Source organism: Adiantum capillus-veneris, chromosome 24 (assembly GCF_014529385.1).
Source record: "Adiantum capillus-veneris isolate H3 chromosome 24, ASM1452938v2, whole genome shotgun sequence".
In the NCBI taxonomy this organism is placed as follows: domain Eukaryota; kingdom Viridiplantae; phylum Streptophyta; class Polypodiopsida; order Polypodiales; family Pteridaceae; genus Adiantum; species Adiantum capillus-veneris.
This window is the reverse complement of record NC_140954.1, coordinates 95,750,278-95,772,360: the sequence shown is the minus strand read 5'-3', so window position 1 is coordinate 95,772,360 and position 22,083 is coordinate 95,750,278. Positions and strand designations below refer to the sequence as shown.

General features: G+C 44.4%; 1 protein-coding gene across 4 annotated transcripts in view; it reads right to left on the bottom strand.

Moving 5' to 3' along the window:
• Window positions 1-4,440: 4,440 nt before the first annotated feature.
• LOC147426812 (gibberellic acid methyltransferase 1-like) overlaps window positions 4,441-22,083 on the bottom strand; it is a 53,719-nt gene continuing 36,076 nt past the window's right edge. For 3 of the 4 annotated variants that reach the window (XR_015186187.1, XM_086498432.1, XM_086498430.1), the window contains one exon: window positions 4,441-4,659. The gene's annotated coding sequence lies outside the window, so the exon portion shown is untranslated. The remainder of the gene's footprint in view (window positions 4,660-22,083) is intronic. The other variant, XM_086498431.1, reaches the window with a different exon arrangement.

Sequence of the window (22,083 nt, the reverse complement as noted above, 5' to 3'; positions counted from 1 at the left end):
CATCTCAAAAGCTTGAATGCCCAACTTGGTGGCCAACTCCGTTGATATGAAGTTGAGAGTAGAGCCGGGGTCAAACAAGATGAAGGCATCATGCTCTCTTACCTTTCCCGAAGCATAGGAAAGTGATGATCCTTTGCAATGAGCATCCTCTTTTGGAGCTTCGATGGTGGAAGCCCTAGGAGTCTCATTGCGACTATTCTTCTTGAGGCAACAACGATAGCCATGTCCTTACTCCCCACACTTGAAACACTTATGGTCCTTGCGAAAAGCTTCAAGCTCTTCAGGAGAGAGTTTGTTTTTACCTTTGTAAAGTCCCTTCTCCTTGGACCGATTGTTGTTGTTGTTGGAATTGACTTGGGAAGTATTTTGAACATTGGTTTTCCCCTTTGCATCATTTTTGTCTTTGTTTTCCATGGGCTTGACATTACGTCTAGCCCCTTGATGGAAATTGATGCGTGAAGCAACCATGGTGTGATGGATTACTTCGCTAATAGTACTAGGCCGTTGAGAGTTGATGTATTCAGCCATCTCTTCAAGTAATCCCGCACAGAATTGCTGCCCTTGCTCGGCAAAGTCTATCTTTTGAAAGACAATAGCCTTGAGATGTAAATCCCAAAACTTGTCTGCATATTTGTGGATAGACTCATGGGAGAGGAGCTTCAAGCTGCGCCATTCGGTAAGCACTTTGTCCTTTGCATCGCTTGCAAGGAATTGCTTCATGATGGAAACTCATAGAGTTTTCCATGTCTTTGGGGCTTCACCATTTCCACGAAGGCTAACCCACCATTGACGAGCTGATTTTTGGAAGTGCATAGCTACATGGCGTAGCTTAGAGGACTCTGTGAAGCCCTCATCTCCAAAGGCCGCATCAAATTGCTGGATGAAGGCCAACACTTTGTCGGTAGCACCGAAGGTACTATCATAGGTGAGAAAAGAGATACTCTTTCCTCCCTCCTTGAACTTCTTTAGCTTTTGTGACCTTTGCCATGCAGGAAATGATTTGCAATGTCCTCCCCTCTTGTATTCTCTAGGAGAATAGCCATAACTTTCATCGGAAGAGGAGGAAGGTGAAGAAGAAGGAGAAGAGCGTGACCTCTTCCTAGCCCTTTTCTTCCTTTGTTTCCTCTCTTGCCTTTCTCAGTGATGAGGAGAGGGAGTATGTGTTGATCTTTTCCTCTTGGGAGGAGTGGGCAATCGTCTAGACCGCCGTCTTCATGCAGCCACATCTTCAGAGGAACTTAAACTTTCATTGCTTTCTTGCTCTTTGGATTCCACCTCTCGAATGGGAGAGAGTCTTCTTTTGGGGGTCTCTTCAAGAGGCCTCCTAAGCTCTCTCTCCTCTTGGAGAGGAAGGGAAATTCCATAAGCACGAAGTTGTTGAGTAACTTCGGCTTGCAAAGCAAGGTTGCCCATAGCTTGCTGCAACCTAGTGACGAGATAAATCACAATCATGGGAGCATCATCATTAGCACCTTTATGTGCAAAATCAAAGCTATCAATGTTCATTCTACTCTCTTGATTATTGTCAGCCATGTTAACAAAATTTATGTATGTACTTAGTGTATGCTTTGGCAATTCAAAACCTTAGTTGCCACTCCTCTTAGCCTTTGAAAATCGGCTCTCTTAAGAATCTACACCCACGGCTCGAAGTGGTTAATTATAGAGAGTAGAGGAGTCGGTGTAACATAGCAGAGTTGCCAAGGACTAGCTCCTTTCGGACTTCTTATGGCTCAATAATGGTAAAGCCGTAGGCAAGTCTAAAAAGACTCCATTATCAAGTCCAAAGCTCCCGAGGTGTGCACCATCCCCCACATAGTGGACTCAACAAAACCGATAATAGATCCTTGTTCCACTTACCTTAATATAATTAACAACATCAACCATTTTTAAGCTACTTAAAGAACTCTCTTCTTAAGCAAGAAAAGAGAAACCAAATGCTCTGATACCAATGTAATAAAATTGGCCTATTTAATTTGAGAGTAGCAGAAATTAATAAGAGATGACTTTGTAAGTATAGCAGGTGAACATAATTGAAGATAGCAACATAATCATATCAATTAGTTAACTTGGCATGAACAATACTTTTGCAAGAGAGAATTTAAAGAACATGACAACAGTTGAGGACCGGATTTATATGGAGCTAGTCTCCCCTCCAATAGGCATTTGTATTATGATTTCTCCCATTAAGAGAGAGACTTGTTACAATACAATCTTTGTGTTCCTTGTGACCTAGGTGATGCAATGAAGATGGAAAGCTTCATGCATCACAAACATAACATAAACTTGAAGAAAGCTTTAACTATCCCAAGACCTCAAACACCTTCGAAGGTGGAGAGAGCTAGCAAGGAATGAGAGTAGGGAAGAGGAGGAAGAAACATTTCGTAGGAGAAAGAATTAGTTCCTCACTTATCATAACTCTTGTTGCTTGCATACATAATAGCATAGTAATGAAGAAGAAGGAGATGGCAAGCTTAAGCATTGAAGAATGGCTCTTGGTTCGATTTGCACGCCATATCCAAGAGTGTTGGTGTATGCTCTCAACCTCTACTTGCTTGGAGAAGGAGAGGGAGCTCTTGCACTTTCCATAGCACACAATGAGAGTGTTTGTGAGTGTGTGTGTGTGTGTGTGTGAGTATACCCCCTAAGCAACCTCATAGCTTGCTTGGGTCGACCCCCCCTTGTAGCTCATGCTTGAAGCTCATTGGACCCCTCCAAGCCTAGCCAATCACAAGCAGGAGGCATTACAAGCAGCAAGGGTAGCCTTGAGACAAGTGTCCCCCTTTCCTCTTTGAGAGAGAGGGCTAGATAAATGCTAACTCATTTAATTAATTCTCCTAAATTATTATTGGATTCCTTGGGTGGCCAACCAATAAGCTTCAAGCACACCATGAGGGCAACACGAGGAGAACTTGACAAGTGTCTCTTTTGCTTTATTTGTACCATGCATGCCTTGTGTGAGTGTGTGGGTGTTCTCTCTCATCCCCCCTCATGTAGGGCTCGCCCCCTCCTTGTAGGGATTGAATCTTTGACTTTTTGACACCTCAAGCCCCTCATGCATAGGCCCAGATCCCACCACAAGCTTGGCTTATAAGCACTTTAAACTTGGGCTGGGTTCTCACCTCAAGTGCAACCTTAGCATCTCAAGCATGTCAAGCACCTCAAGCATCTCAATAATTAAGCACCTTAGTCATCAAGCATGACAAGCAAGACAAGCACCTCGAGCTGGGTCGGGTTCCTTCGCCTCAAGCTCAGTCCTAGCTTACCTAAGGTCAAAGGCCTTTTACACACATTATTGGAGGTCTTCAATGAAGCGAACCCTAAGATTTTATGCTCCATTTGTTAGCCTTGCTCTTTGATAGACCATCTCTCATTTGGGCCCCTTTACCATTGGCCCCGTGTTGAGATAGATCTATAAGTACATGTCTATATCTTAACACTCTTCCCGTTTATTCTCCCACATTAAGTGATCAATTTAATACGTGAAAATCATTTGGGTTGGTTAGATATTAGATATTAAATTTTATGACAGGCATACTCCTAAACTTGAGCGTAGTAATAGATCTTACAATCATGGTTGTTTAATGTTTTATGGCTAACACATGGAATAATATGGATAAATATGGGTGAGTGGACAATTACAAAGTATTGCTTAGTAATTTTTTCCTTAGTCCTCATGTGAGGGTCTCTATTGAGATCGCAAAAAATGGAATTTTCTAACAATTATTTGAAAACCATACAAGATGCATTGTTTTCACATATATATAGTGGTTTTACATAAACATTAAGCTCTAAGGATAGGTTATGTACCAAATTCTATGGTAGTGGGACACAAATAACTAGAGTCCGGTGTGGACACTAGTCTTCTGCTTAAAATATATTAAACTTCCAACTTTGCGTTTTTTGTAAATTATGGTAGATAAGAGATGGACTCTCACCATATGTAGGTCCTCAATAACCCTCCACATTGATACCACAATGCATAAGAGAGCATGTGGGTGATAAGAGGATAGATGACGATATAGCTAATTTTCGTGTACACTTGCGACCACATAGTAGGATAGCTAATCCTTTTCCCTTCCATGCTTGGTTTTCGCAATGCACCTTCCATGGTTTGGAAGATAAACGCATACTATGAACTGTCATACATATTTACCAATGTTCGGGAAAGTCTTTTACCTTAGGCGCTTTTGTTTACTCCTCCTGAAGATGCAAACCCGTACTACTAATAAAATCTTCCACATTTGAAAGATTTTTGAACTATTTCCTTGTAATTTTTAACGGCTTTTCTTTCCTTTCTCCTGATTTCAAACTACTCAATCTGAAATTGGACTTGGCTAGAGGTTAAGTTGAGGCAAACCTTTTCCGAACATTAATACCTACACTAATTGGAAGAATCTTGTACTACACACCAAGAGTTACTTTGATTTGCAAGGATGCTAATTGAGTAAGTACTTTAACATTAACAAACTTATCATATTACCGAGCCCATATGTAGATGCACAAAGCAACTCAGACCATCGCGAGGTAGGGTAGTGTATCCAAGTGTAGCACAAGAATACGCACAATGTTTGAGCATTTAGAAATGTTGGTGGAACACAGTGGAGAGTAATGGCCCAAAGAAAGGAAAAGTTGGCCCATGAGAAATGTATAGGCACCTAGCTGCATCGCATAGAGAGGGTAATTAGCATATGTCCCTTTCTAATCTCAATAAACAATAGCTTTAATATCAATTGGAAAATGGTCTACACGTACTTGAACCATTGACAATGGGCAAAGAACACCATAGACTTGCCGCAAAAAGAGTATACAATGAGTCTCACTATACATGCAACATACATAGAACCATAAATGTAACATACAAAGAACCTTATGGTACATGATGGATGATCCAAGTAGTGCGATGCCATTCCATAAAAAGAAGAAAGAATAGAGCTAAAATGCCAGGAATAACTTTTAGATGTCTAGCGCATGGAATCGTTTTGGTAAAATGGTTGCATATAGTAAACACTATATATATGACATTAGACACACACACACACACTAAACAAGGCATAATATGTCAAATTCGCACCTTCTTGACACACTCAGATTACAAGAGCACTAACAATTTTATTAGATACAATGGGGTGGTAGGAAGGAACTTTCAAACACTTATATTTGTGTAGAAAGCTATGCTAGATTCAACTTGATCACTCTAATTTTATACCGGTTTACTTATAATGACTGTTACCTAGTTGGTTTGATAGTAGAAACAAGAAAGATGCCACTTTGTGAAAGATGCCATCTTCCGATAGCTTGAAGATGAGCGTGTTAAACTATTTGCTTTATAGAAGACAAGATATGTTAGCTCAGTATCATCTACTGATTATATGAATATGGCAGACCAACACCCTAACCGCATTAGTATTTGAAGGGAACCCTATTCTTTCAAAAGATGGATATTAGGAAAATACACCTTTCCTTACGGAAGGTCATATTTTCAAATTATCCTTTCAAATACAAAAATAAAAACGAGTGCATCACAAATACTTAACTGAATGGGTTGTTATTCAACAAATATTAAAGATCTTTTAATTAATAGATCTCTTAATGTATATGAATGTCTTCTACTTAGCCCATGAGGTCTCAAGGATAATTGGATGCCTAGACCACAAAAATACTAGAGTACCTTGTCGACGAGAGACAACGGTTGGCCTTCAAGCTGTCTAGAATCCAGATGAGCGACTAAGAGAGCGACTAAAGAGTTCCTCAGAATGCAATCCAAATGAGCGACTAAGAGAGCGACTAAAGAGTTCCTCATAATGCAATCTAGTTCTTATCACTAGTGACAATACCATCACTGGTGGTGAGAAGAGAGATAGTGTCTTGTGCATGTTTTTACTCTACACATTTGTTTAGTTAGTGCCTTCTAAATGATTTGTTGGGGTAGTGGTCATGTCACGTGCACATCTAACCCTATGTGCATGTGGACAAGCTATTCCTACTTCTAGGGTTTAGGTAGCCTAGAAAGCGTTATGGCAACCTTGTGAGCCTGTACGCGGGCCGTGCATGTCCAGGCACTTACGAGTTGCTGCATACCCTTTGATTGCACAAACCATGATCACTAGCATCAGTACCCAGTACCCACTATGAGCATTTTCCACCACAGAAACCCAGTTTTTCCATATTGCATATGAACCACCTCTTATAAGTCATTTATTAATGAATAACTTTTTGTCTACCAAATCGTGGAGGCATCAAGAAGACTGCTCGATCCAGGTTTTGGGAGCTATATAAGCAAGGCAGGGGGCGCCCAGTAGAAGCCAAAAAGCAGAGACACAAGGAGGGTAAGCACCTAGCAGACTGGCAGCACCCTCAGGCTCTTTTCTCCATAAGCAGAAGCCTAGCGTTTTTGCCAACAGACATCAGCCTTTTCAATCTTGGGAAAAACGCCAACAAGATCAGTGTTTTTCAGCCCCGAAGATCAGTGTTTCTAGATCAGCCCTTGCCTCGCCGTACCGCCATTTTCCCACATCAGATCCTCGTCGGACTCCACCAACGCCATCAGCGTTTTCAGATTTCAGCCACCAGCGTTTTTGCATAGTCTCATCGTCACTATCGTCGTCGCCTGCACAATTGCAGAATTCAGCCCTAGGACAACGCTCAGTTTTCAGCCAGCCTCAACCCTAGTGTTTTTCATTTTAAGCCCTCTATCTTCGCCGTTGCCGTTGACATCGCCGTCGTCAAGTACCACAGCATCTAGAAGCATTGTACCAAACCTTTGTGCAATCTAAAGCAAATACCTCTCTAGCAATAGAGAGGGAGGCCCTTGGAGGAGGTTTTGGGACTCCATCTAGTGTCATCTCTTCTCTCTCTCTCTCTCTCTCTCTCTCTCTCTCTCTCTCTCTCTCTCTCTCACTCTCACTCTCACTCTCACTCAGTTTGCATTCCACTCTCTTTGTTTGGTCATTGCACATTTTCTCCCTAAGCAAGGAAGGCTCTCCCTTCCTCTAAAGTAAAAGGAACCTTGAGCACTCATTGATCATTCATCCTAAGCCATACACCATCATTCACTTCCATTGCACATTACATTGGTATAAGAGCTCTTTGCAGTGTTCGTTACCATCACTCAAGGAAAGAAGCACAAGAATTTTTTTTGGCTTGTTGTGGTTGCACGTAACCCTAGACCACTTGGGCATGTTGATCCCTAATCTGTGTTTTTGAAGAGTGACAAGTAACCCAAGAAAGAAGGGCTTGTCAAGCCTCCCCTCGTTCCTCTTTTCCACTCAATGAGAGCGGACCTTGCACTTAACAGCAGGCCAATCGACGTGAAGTGGAAAAAAGCAATCTTGGTGTGAGCGCAATGCCGCCAAGGAGTTGAGCTTGGGTAAGAGAAAAGCCTTCTTAAACACATGTGGCACGCCAAGAACCCCGAGTACTCAAGAACCCCAAGAATTCCAAGTACTCAAGAACCTCAAAAACTCAAGAACCCAAGAATCCCAAGTACTCAAGAACTCAGTGCATGGTAATCACCCAATGACCCGAACCGGAATGGATACTTTGCATGAAGGTGACAAGAGTGGAGTTGGAGAAGACAATGTTTCTACACCAAGAGGATTGTTCCCCGATCCTCCCCCATCCCCATCTATGCCACGGATTGCACCAAACCCTATGGAGGCTTTGGTCAAGTCGATGATGGATATGATGCTACAAGAAAAGGCACAACACGCCACCATGGACCGCGACCGTGAAGAAAGAATGCTTCTGTGACTCATTCTCAGTTGCATCAATTTAATGCTTACTTTGCGACTAACAAGAAAACAAGCAACAATAAAGTGTTGACTACTGCCATGTATCTAGCAGTTGAAGCTATTAATTGGTATCAAGCTTGGCAGGAGTCAGAGTTGGCTAAGCATCTTGAGCATGCCAAGGAAAGCGTACGCCTCTCTTTCAGTTGGGTCGACTTCCAAGATAAGCTCAAGGCTCGCTTTATGCCACCACAGTACCTTGATTGGTTAATAGAAGATTGGCGTGGTCTAAAGAAAGATGGGACTCCTGTTATGTCTTTTTCTAACAGTATTTTGCATTGGCATCCAATTGCGCAAATCGGATGCCGAACGAAAGGAGGCTTTCCTTTTCGAGTTAAACGAGTACATCAAGTTTGATGTACAAGTTTTCCACCCTACGGACTACAATGATGCCGTCAGAATTGCTCTAGCACAAGGAATGAAGCACAACAAAGGCAAGCCAAAGAGAACAAATTGAGTACTTCTCAAAATCATCCGAGTGGTAAGACCACTGGTAAGCATGACAGTAATTCTTCTTCTCAATCTTCTTCCACACTTAGAGCACAGAACTCTCACAATGATGATAAAGGAAAGGCTAAAACTCAAGAAACCCCTAAGTTGACACTTGATGAAAAATCTGCTCAAGGAAATTTAGGAGGTAGGTTAACTCTTGAAGAACGAGTCGTATACGCACGAGAAGGAAGATATTTTGAATGTCACACTAAAGGTAAAACGAGTTTGTCCTAAGAAATCACCTAAAGAACCCACAAAATCTACATCATCTGTTAATGCACTCAATGAGAACACTAATGTGTCCTAAGTTTCTCATGATGTCAAGTGCACATCTAACCCTATGTGCATGTGGACAAGCTACTTCATGACAAGGGTTCAGTTAGCTTAGAAAGTGTTCAGGCCCCTTTGTGAGTCTGTTCGCAAGCCGTGCATGTCCAGGCACTTACAGTAGATGCATATCCTCTGGTTGCACACAACATGATCATTAGCATTACCATCAGATTCCATCAGGAGCATTTACAATGCAAAGAAATTATTTTCCTTATTTTAGCCATTTTTCACTTAACATTATAAGTGACTTTGTTGGAAACCTGGGTAGGGCAACATATATAAGAAAAGCTAGCGCAAGCACTTCCTGACAGAAGAGGCAGCAGGGACCAAGTGTCTAGCAATGCACCTTCTAAGCAAGATCCCCAGCAGAACAACCTAGCGTTTTCAGCCCTCAAGAACAGCCTAGCGTTTTCAGCATTTGCAGATCAGCCCAACGTTATGCAAGTTGCAGATCAGCCTGGCGTTAGCAGATTCTCTAGCGTTTTTGCAACAGATACCATCACCAACCCTAGCGTTTGCAGTTCCTTGGCGACAGAACATCCATTTGCATCAGCGTTTTGCATTTTCAACAGTTTGATTCCGTACCGCAGCCCCCAAACCTCGTAGACCTCACCTTCCCGCAGCAGATCCTCGTCGCACGGTCAGATCAGCCAGCGTTTGCAGATTCAGCCCGCTATTTGCAGATTTCAGCATCTGCGTTTTCAGCGCATCGTCGTCGCATCGTCATCATCGCCATCATCATCGACATAGAGTCAGAACTCAACAGATACAAGATTTGCAGATTTCAGCCCTTAGCGTTTTCAGATTTCAGCCCCGTTGTCGTCCTCATCGTCATCGACATCGTCGGCAAGACCATTGCATTCAACCATTGTAGATATTTGTGCAATCAATAGTAGACCGCTCTCGCCATAGAGAGTGGGGCCCTTGGAGGAGGGTTTGACAACATTCTGGTGTCGTATTCTTCTCTCTCTATCTCTCAGTCTCAGCACCTTCATTCACAGTGTTTACCACTTTGTTTGTGATCATTTGCACTCTCTTATTAAAGGAACGGAAGGCTCTCCCTTCAGTACGTAAAAGGGACCCTTCAGCACAATTCGGAGCACTCCTCTTGAGCAAAGTTCAACATTCACTTCCGCTGCACCTTACATTGGTATCAGAGCGAGTCAAAAGTGACTGGAACGGACGGCCAAAAGCTGCCTCATACAGAGTTCGATCAATGGCAGAGGAAAAAGAGTCATTCAAAATAGCCTGAACCAATGGGAGATAGAGCTCCCAATGAGACTGCTGATCATGCACGTATGACTTTAAAACATCAAAAGCCAACTGATTGTAAATCTCTATCAGACCATCTGACTGTGGATAAAAAGCCGATGAAAAAATCAACTTAGTGTCAAAATTTTCAAAGAGTGCGCGCCAAAAATTGGACATAAACTTAACATCCCTATTTGAAACAATAAATTTTGGCAAACCACGGAGGGGGTACCAATGCTTAATAAACGACTCTGCTACGGCCTTACAAGGAATCAACATGCAAAACTTGCTAAAACGATCAACAATTGTCAAACATAGAGTGTTCCTTGAATGCTTCCAATGCTAAAGAGAGTGAAGCTTCAGCTAAGCAATGCTCATGAGTCTTACTCACAGCAGGCTAATAAGCATCGTCAAGATGTTTCGATCAAGGAAGGGGATTAGGTGTATTTAAGAATCATGAAGCAACGTCTTAAGCAAGTTGAAAAGAAATGTCCTACGTTGTCTTTTCAAATGTATGGTCCATTTCTGGTCATTAAAAAGATAAATGAAGTTTTGATGAGATTGCAATTGCCTAACTCATGGTCAATGCACAATGTTTTCCATGTTTCTTGGTTGAAAGCGTTTCAGGGAACACCTCCAAAGGACATTTCCGAGGAACAAGAGCCGGAGATCATCAATGAAGCAGAAGTCACGGAGCCGGAGTAAGTGTTGTTGCATCGGTTTCGCCATGGTTCAAAGAAACAAGTCACACGGTAATTTTTGAAATTCAAGGATCGAGGAACCCCTGAAGCAACGGGTCGATGAAGAGTTTTTCAAAGATTATCCCGAACTGTTGGTAGCCTACAAGGAAGCCATGCAGATCGATACCAGTACATCACTTTAAAAAGGAGGGGATGTCACGTGCACATCTAACCCTATGTGCATGTGGACAAGCTACTTCATGACAAGGGTTCAGTTAGCTTAGGAAGTGTTCTGGCACCTTTGTGAGTCTGTTCGTAGGCCGTGCATGTCCAAGCTCTTAGAGTAGATGCATATCCTCTGGTTGCACACAGCATGATCATCAGCATTACCATCAGATTCCATCAGAAGCATTTTACATTGCACAAAACCTATTTTCCCTATTTTAGCCATTTTTCACTTAATATTAATAAGTGACTTTGTTGGGAATCTGGGTAGGGCAAATTGACTAAGGAAATATATATAAGAAAAGTTAGCGCTAGCATTTTCTGGCAGAAGAGGCAGCAAGGACCAAGTGTCTGGCGGTGCACCTTCTCAGCAAGATCCCCTGCAGAACAACCTAGCATTTTCAACCCTTAAGAACAGCCTAGCGTTTTCAACATTTGCAGGTTAGCCCCAGCGTTTTGCAAGTTGCAGATCAGACTGGCGTTAGCAGATTCTCTAGCATTTTTGCGGCAGATATCACCATTCCTAGCGTTTTGGGAACAGCAGAACGGCCCTAGCGTTTGCAGTTCCTTGGCAACAGAACAGCCATTTGCATCAGCGTTTTGCATTTTTAGCAGTTAGATTTCGTACCGCAACCCCCAAACCTCGCAGATTTCACCTTCCCGCAGAAGATCCTCACCGCACGGTCATATCAGCCAACGTTTGCAGATTCAGCCCGCTATTCGCAGATTTCAGCATCTGCGTTTTCAGCGCATTGTCGTCGCGTCATCATCATCGCCGTCGTCACCGACATAGAGTCAGAATTCAGCAGATACAAGATTTGCAGATTTCAGCCCTTAGCGTTTTCAGATTTCAGCTCGTCTTGTCATCGTCGTCGACATCGTCAGCAAGACCATTACATTCAGACCATTGTAGAGATTTGCGCAATCAATAGTAGACGGCTCTCGCCATAGAGAGCGGGGCCCTTGGAGGAGGGTTTGACAACATTCAGGTGTCGTATTCTTCTCTCTCTATCTCTCAGTCTCAGCACCTTCATTCACAGTGTTTACCACTTTGTTTGTGATCATTTGCACTCTCTCATTAGAGGAACGAAAGGCTCTCCCTTCCGTCAGTAAAAGGAACCCTTGAGCACAGTTCGGAGCACTCATCTTGAGCAAAGTTCAACATTCACTTCAACTGCACCTTACACATGATCATGTAGATGAGTCTCTCATACAATGATATGGTCATGTGAATAGTCAATGCATTGTGATCTTGTCTGATTCGGGTAGTATGCATGATGTGATTAGTGACTCTCTCGTGAAGAGCAAACATTTAGAAGCTCTTGCAATAGATCCTATTGTGATCTCTTAATTTGCTCCTGGCATGCACTCTTCTTACACGCATGAATGTCCTGATGTCAAAGTGTTAGTTCAAAATGTCTGTTTTCGTCGTAGATTTTGTGAGAGTGAGCAACCGAAAGAGTGTGAGCCACGCGCTGGAGGGAGAGTATAACAAACTACTGACGTGTCAAAGCCTAAAGAATGGAGCCAACTTACAGATGTTGGCCGAGGGGTTAAACCCTAAGAAGAACAAGTAACAGAAGAAGAAGTCCTACCAACTTATGGGAACCCCGTCCGATGGGGCCCTAAGTGACAAAGGATTAAAATAAAGCAAGACCCGCACACACACACACAAACTAATGACGTGGCAGATTTCCAAAAAATTGCGTTGGCATGATGACGTGGCATGCTGTACGGATTTCTGCGTTTTGTGCTGGCTAATGACGAGGCAGCTGTACGGATTTCCGTGATTTATACTGATAGCTTTTTGGCTTTGCTTTTGGACCAGATGCTTTTGAGTTTTAAAGGCTTTTCACTGTAACTGCTTTTCACGCCAAGGGCCTTTAAATATGAGATTAGGGCTCCTTCTCTGGCATGCTTCCTGGAGAAGGTGCAAAGTTTGGAGTACCGGCTTGTACTGTGTTGATGCAATATAAAGAAATACCGAAAGGGGCGCCAAGGTTTGGGGCCAATACTCTCTGGGGTGGAATTCCGCCACTTCGTGTCACGTGTCGTCTCTTCTCTCTCAGTTCAGTTGTTATTGAAGTCTTGAAAGTCTGTTCAGTCTGTTCTTTTCTATTGGCACGTGGTGCCCGTCTTGTGACACAGAGAGAGAGAGAGAGAGAGAGAGAGAGAGAGAGAGAGAGAGAGAGAGAGAGAGAGAGAGAGCACAAGTGCTCTGCAAATGATGCTCTCAATACACAATCTGAATGACTACAAGACCCTAAGCTTTCTATTTATAGAATCTTAGGTTGAGGTAGGGAAAAAAATGTGTAACTGGTGCAAAATACATAAAAGCCCAAAAATGGCTAAAAATGTGTGAACCCAGCCAGGCTCAAAAAATGACCGGCCGAACACGTGCTAAAAGTGTCCGCCCATGCAATCTACATGATGTGCGATGGGTGGCCAACCCGGGACAATCACTAGCCGTACAAAATGGCGAAGCAACAGTGGTGTAACTCTAACACCCCCTCGCAGCACCGGATGCTGAGACAACACAGAGGAGTCGAAGGTGAGAAGCCAAAGTCCGCTGAGGTAGAGCCTTCGTGAAGATGTCTGCTGCATTGTCCGCTGTAGGAACATACTCCAAATGAGGATCTCCAGCCAAAACCCGCTCCCGAACATAGTGGTACTGCACCTCAATGTGCTTTGTCCGAGCGTGAAAGATAGGGTTCTTGGCAATAGCAATGCAACTCTCATTGTCCATTGTCGCACAAAAGACAAGTCGTAGAAGTCTCGGGAAAACACAACTCTCCCAATAATCTCCGTAGCCATATGACCTCACAAGCAGCATAGCAAGTTGCTCTATACTCCGTCTCTGTAGAAGATAGCGCAACGGTGGGTTGCCGCTTATTGCTCCATGAAATGGGTCTCGAGCCGAGTGTGAAAACTACTCCTATAGTAGAGCACCAAGTATCTCGATTTCCTACCCAATCTGAATTACACCAACTAAGTAAGGTGCAACCCTTGGAGCGACCATAGAACACACCATGGTCCAAGGTGCCGCTGATGTACTGCAAAGTACGCTAGGTGAACTGCCAATGTCGCTGACGAGGTCGGGTGTTGAAGGAACCGAGGACAGAAACTGTGTAACAGATGTCTGGTCGGGAATAAGTCAGCCATACGAGGCAGCCAACAACATTCCTGTACTGCTCCAAGTCAATCCGTGGGGAAGGATCGTGAAGCGATACGTTTTCCGGGCTCAAGAGGAGTGTCCATCAGTCTGCAGCTTGTCATGTAGAATCTCTCCAAGATAGCATTCGTATACTTCCGGTGAGAAAAGAAGATATCGTCTAGTGTTTGAAAAATCTGGCATCCAAGAAAATAGTGAAGAAGCCCAAAATCAATCATCTCGAAATGCGTCTCAATAGCTTTCATGATCAACTTGATCATATTGGTCCAAGAGCCTGTGAAAATGAGATCATCCACATAGACAATCACGATCGCAACCAAAGAGCCATCAGAGACAACATAAAAGCTGGAATCTAATGAGGTACGCCATAACCCCAGCTTCACGAGAAACTGGTCAAGTGTGAGGTACCACTGTTGTCCAGCCTGCTTCAGTCCATACAATGCTTTCCACAACTGAAAGACCTAATCCTCCTTGCCTAGTATACGAAACCCAAGAGGTTGCTCCACATGAACTTCTTTATCCAAATCTACATTCAGAAACGCACTTTTGACATCCATCTGGAAGATAGACCAACCAAAGTTGGCTGCGAGAGCAAACACTATGCGTATGGTAGTCATGCGAGCGGTGGGAGCAAAGGTCTCGTCAAAGTCCACGCCTAGTCGCTGTGTGAAACCCCGAGCAACAAGTCTCGCCTTGTGTTTGTCGAGGGAACCATTCGCCTTGTACTTTGTCTTGAAAATCCATTTCGTAGAAACTACCTTCCGCTTGTTGGGCCTGGGAACCAAAGTCCAGGTTTTATTCCGCTCGATAGCGTCCATCTCTGTCTGCATGGCACGCTTCCAACAATCATGTTGGAATGCTTCCTCCACCGAGGAAGGCTCAACTGGTGAAGCCTGAATTTGAGACATGAGTGCAAAGTTCACGAACTCTGCGCCATCATAAACTTGCCTTTACTTGAGGCGTACAGAACGTCAAGGTTGTTCAAGGTCTGGCGGGTCTAATAACTTCGTGACTCCAGAGGAAGAAACCGTAGAGTAGAGCCAACCCGGAACTAACTTCTCCTTGCGATGTGGGACCGCCTCCACCCAAGGAGAACCATCATCCACATCAGAATCGAAATCTGACATGGCATGATCGGGTGAAGTAATTGGCTGCGATGTAGAGGAAACAAGAACAGGAATAGGATCAGGTGTAGGAGGTGGACGAGAAGGAGGTAGGGAAGGTATAGGCTTGGATGTTGCACCCTCTGCAGGTGTGTTGAAGAGCTCCATGAGAGTCACAACACGATGTCGTGACGCTCTGTGTCCACAATGTGAAGCTCAAAAAGGACACATGGATTGGATTTGGATATTATTATACCTCAAGAGGATTTTAAGATTGTTGGGATATGATCAGCATGGGGGAGCAAAAAAGGAATGTGATTGACAAAGCCAGGGTTGATAAGTATGTCTATTGCGGTGCACTTCATAGGGCACAATAAGTGCTTAGGGATACTTTGGTAGATATAAATGCTAATTGTTGTGCTTGATCGTGCACGGGTCAATATGTATACCAAGTGTTGTTCACGTCATAGATCACATTGCTTGCTTGAGGAGCTAATGTATACGATGTTGTCACTTGGAGAACATTGATTGCAGTATATGTACAACATAGTCAAAGCGTAGAAGTTTTTGAAGGGCAATCTCGTCGGATGGCAAGTATTTATAATGCAGTAACTAAGCTTGTGCTTCAAGTTTGAGCTTAGCAATCTTTAGCCGATATATAAGTTGAAAGTGCCTCCGAAGTCCATGAACGGTGTAACTTGGAGCACATCGAAGCAGAGAGCGAGGGCCGAGAGCTGCAGTACGAGAGCAGTAAAAATCGTCGTCGATTGCAACTAAAGAGGTTGACGAGTAGAGAGAGAGGGCCGAGAGCTGCAGTACGGGGGTCGATTGCAAAAGGGAGGACTAACGAGGTCGAGTAGGGGCTTAGTGTGAATGGCCGCTTACACTATGAAGCTTTTAATAAAGTAAGGCTTTATAAATATCGAGGAGCAGCTAAATAAAGGAGCCAAGGGCCTATCAAACGAGGGGTTGGACGCCGTCGTGAGCAAGGGCTGAATATAACGAGGTGGAGCGTCAACTGCGACAGGGTGCTACGAGCAGGAGGAGGGAAAAGCATGGCGTCAACTGCAGTAGCGAGGGACGATAAGCAAGAGGTCGACCAAGCTTTTGGGAGAGAAAAGCAAGCGGGGAAGAGCAATACAAGCAGCAGCACGAGGAGTTGGCAAGTTTAGCAAGCAGAGAGCGCCGTCAATTGCAGAGGAGATACTGCCGTCAAAAAACCTCCATCGGGGGCCGGGGCACTCCACAGGAAAGAGTTGGCGTGAGTTGACGTCGTCGAGCAGGGAGGTCGGCGGAAAGCAGAGACGAGGGGCGTCAACAACAGCAGGGACGCAAGCAAGCTAACGAGCAGAGGCGAGCCTGAGGGGAAGAGATATAGCCATCGAGCAACATGCGTGTGAGCGGACGAGGTAGCAGGAGGACGAGAGCGAGAAGGAAAAGCAAGCAGTGGCGTCAATTGCCGCAGAGGCGTGGGCGAGCAATTGCAGGTGGCGGCCGACGAGCAGTTGGAAGGCAACGCTGGTGGTTTAAGAGCCGTGGACGAGAATAAGTGGGAGTCGAGGGCAGACAGCGCCATCAGAGAGCTGCCGAGCAGGAGAGGGAGGAAAGAGCGCTATCATGGCCCCACGGTCGTGCTATTGACTCACTTGAAGATGATTGCCGCCGTGCATCAGAGGTCATGGGCAGTGGATTTAAAGTATTCTGGTTGGCAAAAGGAAGATGGTGCGGTCTATTCCAAGAGAACTAAATAAAGACCACAATCTGATTTTAGAGCTAGCTCAAGTCCGAGGATTTGTAACTGTTGAAGGAGTCGAGGGGGAGCGCTATAAGACAAGCAGGTAGGGAGGAGGCAGGAGGAGAGACGTCGTCGAGCGAGACGAGCAGAGGCTTTGGCTGACTACTTGATAGTTTATGGCAAGCCAACAGTATATTTTACGACCACGAGGTTTATCAAATGTTGTTTTCATGTCATGTTAGAAGGTTTTGTTTTTTGTACAAGAAAGTGACTGCATTAAGACGTCACGAAGACCTGACTATAGTCGGAGTAAAGGGTTCAAGAAAGAGTATAACTGCAGAGGCCGACGGGGCGACCCTGGCAGAAGCCAACGGATAAGAATCGTAGGAGGTCTCTTGGCGAAGTTATGACGATGCATACGCACTTTTTTAGCAATTTTCAGAGGTTTGCTTGAGTTCAAAGAAGACCAAAGCAAGTGACAGCAAAGTGAGTGCATGTGAAGGTGGTCAGGAAGAGCAAGGGAAGGGCATTGAGGCCATACAGATTTGGCATTTGCACTTTCGCTCATAGTCTTGGCGGGTTCAAGAGCACTTGTTGCCTATTGCGATCAAGTTATTTTTTTGTATTCAAATTTTAGTTCATCTAAGTAATTCAATCAAGATGTACAAGGTGTTCTGTTGTGCTATATTCTCTTGAGATGTGCATCTTTCTCTCACCGTTTCCCACAACGAGCAGCCCCCCGATGCTGAACCGGCTCAACTTGTGAACATAAAATTCCCCCGACATCTTTGGTGAAGCCCGAGCAGGGGTGGGAAATTTTGGCAAAGAGGATGACGACGACGTCTCAAGTAGAAATGATGCAAAGATGATGCAGCTATTTGATGCTTTCTTGCAGCAACAGCAATAGCAGCAGCAGGTTACTTATGAGCAATTTGGTTTGAACCGAGAAGAGTTTTTACGAGGATTTGCTCAACCGGATGAAGGAATGGAAGGAGCATTGGATAAAGTTTGTTCTGAAAGAGGTATTTTTGATGGCTACGATAGTGATGGATATCTTGCATGCTACAGGTCAGAAATGGAGCTTATAGGTATTCTAACTAAGCATATGATCAAGGAGTTTAACCGGTTAGTAGCTCCAGAATTACATGATCAGATACAGGAGCTTATTGATAAGTATGCAGATAACTGGGCTAAATTTGAAGAAGCAGTTGTACAAGTCATAGCCTTGGAAATAGAGCAGATGAATCAACAAAAGCAGGTTACTTTCAGTAAAGGTGATGGAGATCAATTGCAGACAATTAGTTATGATGAATTTTGGGAGCAAATTCATGCAAGAAGTAAAGCTAAAGCAGATGCAGCTTTGCAAGTACAAGCTTTCATCGCAGAGGATCATGTTGCAAGCAATCTAACACAGGTAAATAATGAATTTCATACTAAAGTCATTGATGAAAAATTTTCAAAGCTTGCTCACATGGTAGCTGCCTCTATCATTGGATCTTGTGAAGAATTAGACGAAGGTGAAAGTTCTGTTGTCAGTGTTCCACATACTAGTAATCTTTGCAACATGGATTGTTCTCAAGACGTTCAAGATGATCCTTTACAAGGTGTTGATGGTCCTCTTAGCACAATGGAAGCATGCGAGGCCAAGCAGAATAGCAAGTTTCTTGAAGACGATTGCATAAGTGCAAGAAATTATGGAGTCAATAGAGGATGTGCATGAGGGTATATATGAATCTACAATTGCTGCTAACGATATGTTTACAGGTGTTGATATCCACAGAGCAAGATGAAGATGCGAATAGTGATGCTTCCTTGTCAGGGTTGAGAGAACAGAATGCCATTATTGATGTCTTCTTATCTGATTGTGGTATGTATGAGCAACATATTATGGATGATTTCTCTACTACTAGTACCTATTCAGGGAGGTGCATGAAGAGTCTTCATAGAGTATCGATGGATCTTTGGCTACCATAGAAGTGTGTGAAGCGGAACAAGATGATGAGATATATGAAGATTGCTTGGATGATGTTCTTTGTGTGCCTAACATTTCTGACATGACTAAAGTACAGGATACTGGACACGAAGTTTCTTCTTCTGTTATTTCTCATGAGCTTCACGAGAAAGAAACCCACAATTGTTTGACAGATGATGAGAGTATTCACTGCTCTACCGATTCAAAAGTGGATGCAAATTCACAAGTTATAGCTCTTTTTCATGGTCAAGCTGGAGTTCCAAGTAATGATGCCTCTAACACTGATGCAAGATTTTCAAAGGTTCGTGATAACTATGAAGTCAGAGGAACAGACTTGGACACTCCAAGTTAAAAATCTACCACAACACCACTTCAAACAATTCACAGTTCACAATTGATTCGACATTGGCCCGGTGGAGTTCTGTGCCTAGAGATATTGGCCCCAAAGACTGGCGCCCCTTTTGGTATTTCCTTTTGTATTAATCTGTATTCGAAGTACAAGAGAGTCAGCAGGCGCTCACTCTCAGACTCTCCGTCCAGATGCTCTGCAGAGTGGGAGGCCTACCCACTTAATTTAAAGACTTTACAAGGGATGCCAAAAGCAGAGCCCCAAAAGCTGAAAATCAAAAGCTTTTAAAATAAAGCAAAAGCCCTCTCTCTCTCTCTCTCTCTCTCTCTCTCTCTCTCTCTCTCTCTCTCTCTCTCTCTCTCTCTCTCTCTCTCTCTCTTTTTTTTGGAAAAAGTCAGGGCTGTAGATTACTGAGTACAATATAATCCCCAGCGGATGCCAAAATAGCCTATCACGTGGGGTGTACAAGCTGAATGTAAGGAGGAGAGCCACTATAGTGACAACTCGACTAAAACAATCTCATGGTGGTCGGTGTGACGAGTGGAGGAGAAACCACCGAGGAGGGGCATAATGCCACGTAATCTGGCCACCTGTACGTGTGAAGAAGAGTGGGGATCGTGCCCAACGCCGAAGGAAGGCAAATCGGCGAGCCTCGGCTGCTCGAGATGCACCTAAGGAAGAATCCCACTGCCAAATCAGGGTGTGAATGATGTCCAGCCAAATGGCAGTGAGGGTATCCTGAAGGAGTTGTGGAGCCGCACTTAGAATGTAGAGACAATGAGCTCTCCAAACATTCCATAGGGTAATACTAGTGATGATTGAAAAAACCTCATCACGTGTCTGAGAATCCCCTTGCCAAGCAATCTGTGGTAGCATAGCCAAAGTCCCTCGCCGATAACCAGCCGAGGTAAGCATAAAGGCTGGATCTGTGTCTGAGCCCTTGTAAAAAAGATGGGGGCTGGGCATCGGTATCAACCATGAGACAGATCCCCAAGTAAGAAATCCATGTTGAACACCTGCTCTGCTAAGTAGAAAGCAAACTACAAGCCACACAACATGGGAAGCTGAGCATGACCAAAGCTAGTGTGCAGGTGACTAAAGGAGTCGCAAAGGACAGCGAGTACCTAACGGATCATGACCCATAGTAGCTAGCCAAGTCCCAACTGGAAGTCCCGCATGTGCAATCATCCACATGAAAAAAGAAATACGATGAGCCGCATGTAAATCCCAGATGGCGGACCAAAACTGCTGCAGATAGGCATGAGAGAGGCATGAATGTAACCGAAAACGCATACGAGTGGGCTGCTCTGGCTGCTGTCTCATCAATGCTAACCGTCCAATCTTGACAATGTACTCAAAGAAGGATACAGGTTCACAAGTGGGGTCAGAGTGGGGCCAATGCCACTCTCCTGGGTCCCAATAAAGCTGAGATAGGGCACGACCCTCCCACACCCAAAGCCTCCAAAGTGCAGCATCAGCAGAAGCGAAACGGGGGTCAACACAACGACGCTTCCCGCGGCAGCCAACTACTCTGATGGTCTCCCATCGAGCTCCGGGAAGGACAAGGTGCGGAGAGGTGGCATCATATGTCAATCTAGTATATACCACTGCTTCGCGGTTGTCAGGACATCTTTGCTTCAGGATATATGCATCCGGATCTTTGTTCAGGTCTCATATCTCTTATTCCGAAGGGGGGTGACACCACTCAGCTCCGTCATTGGAGACCTATTACCCTACTCCCTTTGGTCTATAAGATATTAGCGTTAATGATCAGCCATCGCTTGCGGCCATTCTTACCAGATATTATTCATACTTCTCAAACAGGCTTTGTCATGGATCGATGCATCTTGGATAATATCTTCACTTGTTATGAGGCAGTGGAGTGGGCCAGATCATCTTCTGAGCCTCTCGCTTTTTTCATCCCGGACTTCGAGAAAGCATACGATCGTGTTGAGTGGGACTTTCTCGAAGGAACTTTAGCCAGGATGGGTTTCCCTTCAAGATGGATCTCAAGCATTTTTGCTCTCTTCAGGACTGCCAACAGTGCTATTACTATTGATGGTCGTGTTAGTCGCAGTTTTGAGCTTTCTCCATATGTCCGTCAAGGATGTCCTCTAGCACCATATCTGTATCTGTTTGTAGGAGAGACTATGTCCGACTTTCTTCGTGCTCAGAGTCATGCATTTTGTGGCTTGACCATGCCAGTACCTACAACTCCAGACCTTATCGATCAGGAGTTTGTTGATGATACTATGCTCATGTTACGCTATTTGCTAGCTGCTCTTGATGCCATGCGGGAGGCCCTAGAGCTTTTTTGCATTGCCAGTGGTGCACGCATTAACTCGCATAAATCCTATGGGTTACTGGTTGGTAGTGATGACATACCTACTTGGGGGGTAGCTGATGGTTTCACATGGTTGCGACCGCGTCAAACATGCAAATATCTGGGCTTTCAGGTTGGATTAGATGTTACCTCACAGCAGCAGTTTGCACCCGTACTAGAGTCTATTCGCAGGAAGCTATGCCATTGGTCTTCACGTCATCTGTCCTTGGCTGGCCATGCATTGGTCGCCAACCAGGTCATTCTGGCTACAGTATGGTATACAGCTTCTTGTTGGATGTTACATTCTGGTGTGATAGCTCCGCTCCGTCGCCTAGTGCGGAACTTTTTATGGAGTGGCACAGATGGGACTACTGATACCCGTGCTCGAGTTCGCTGGTCCACGATTATTCGTCCTAGGTCAGAGGGAGGTCTTTGCATTATTGATCCAGAGTTACAGAGCCGCGCCCTTCTTACCAAGCTTACTGTTCAGGGTCTTTTTCCCGGACAAGAACCTTGGAAGATGCTTCTTCAGGCCGCTCTTTGCGCAGTGACTCCACGACTCGGCACTAGAGATAGTCATACTTGGCAAAAAGGGTATCGTTTTCTCTTTACTGATGCCCCCTTGTCCACCACCTCCCTCTCCCCCTTCATCCGATCACTCCTT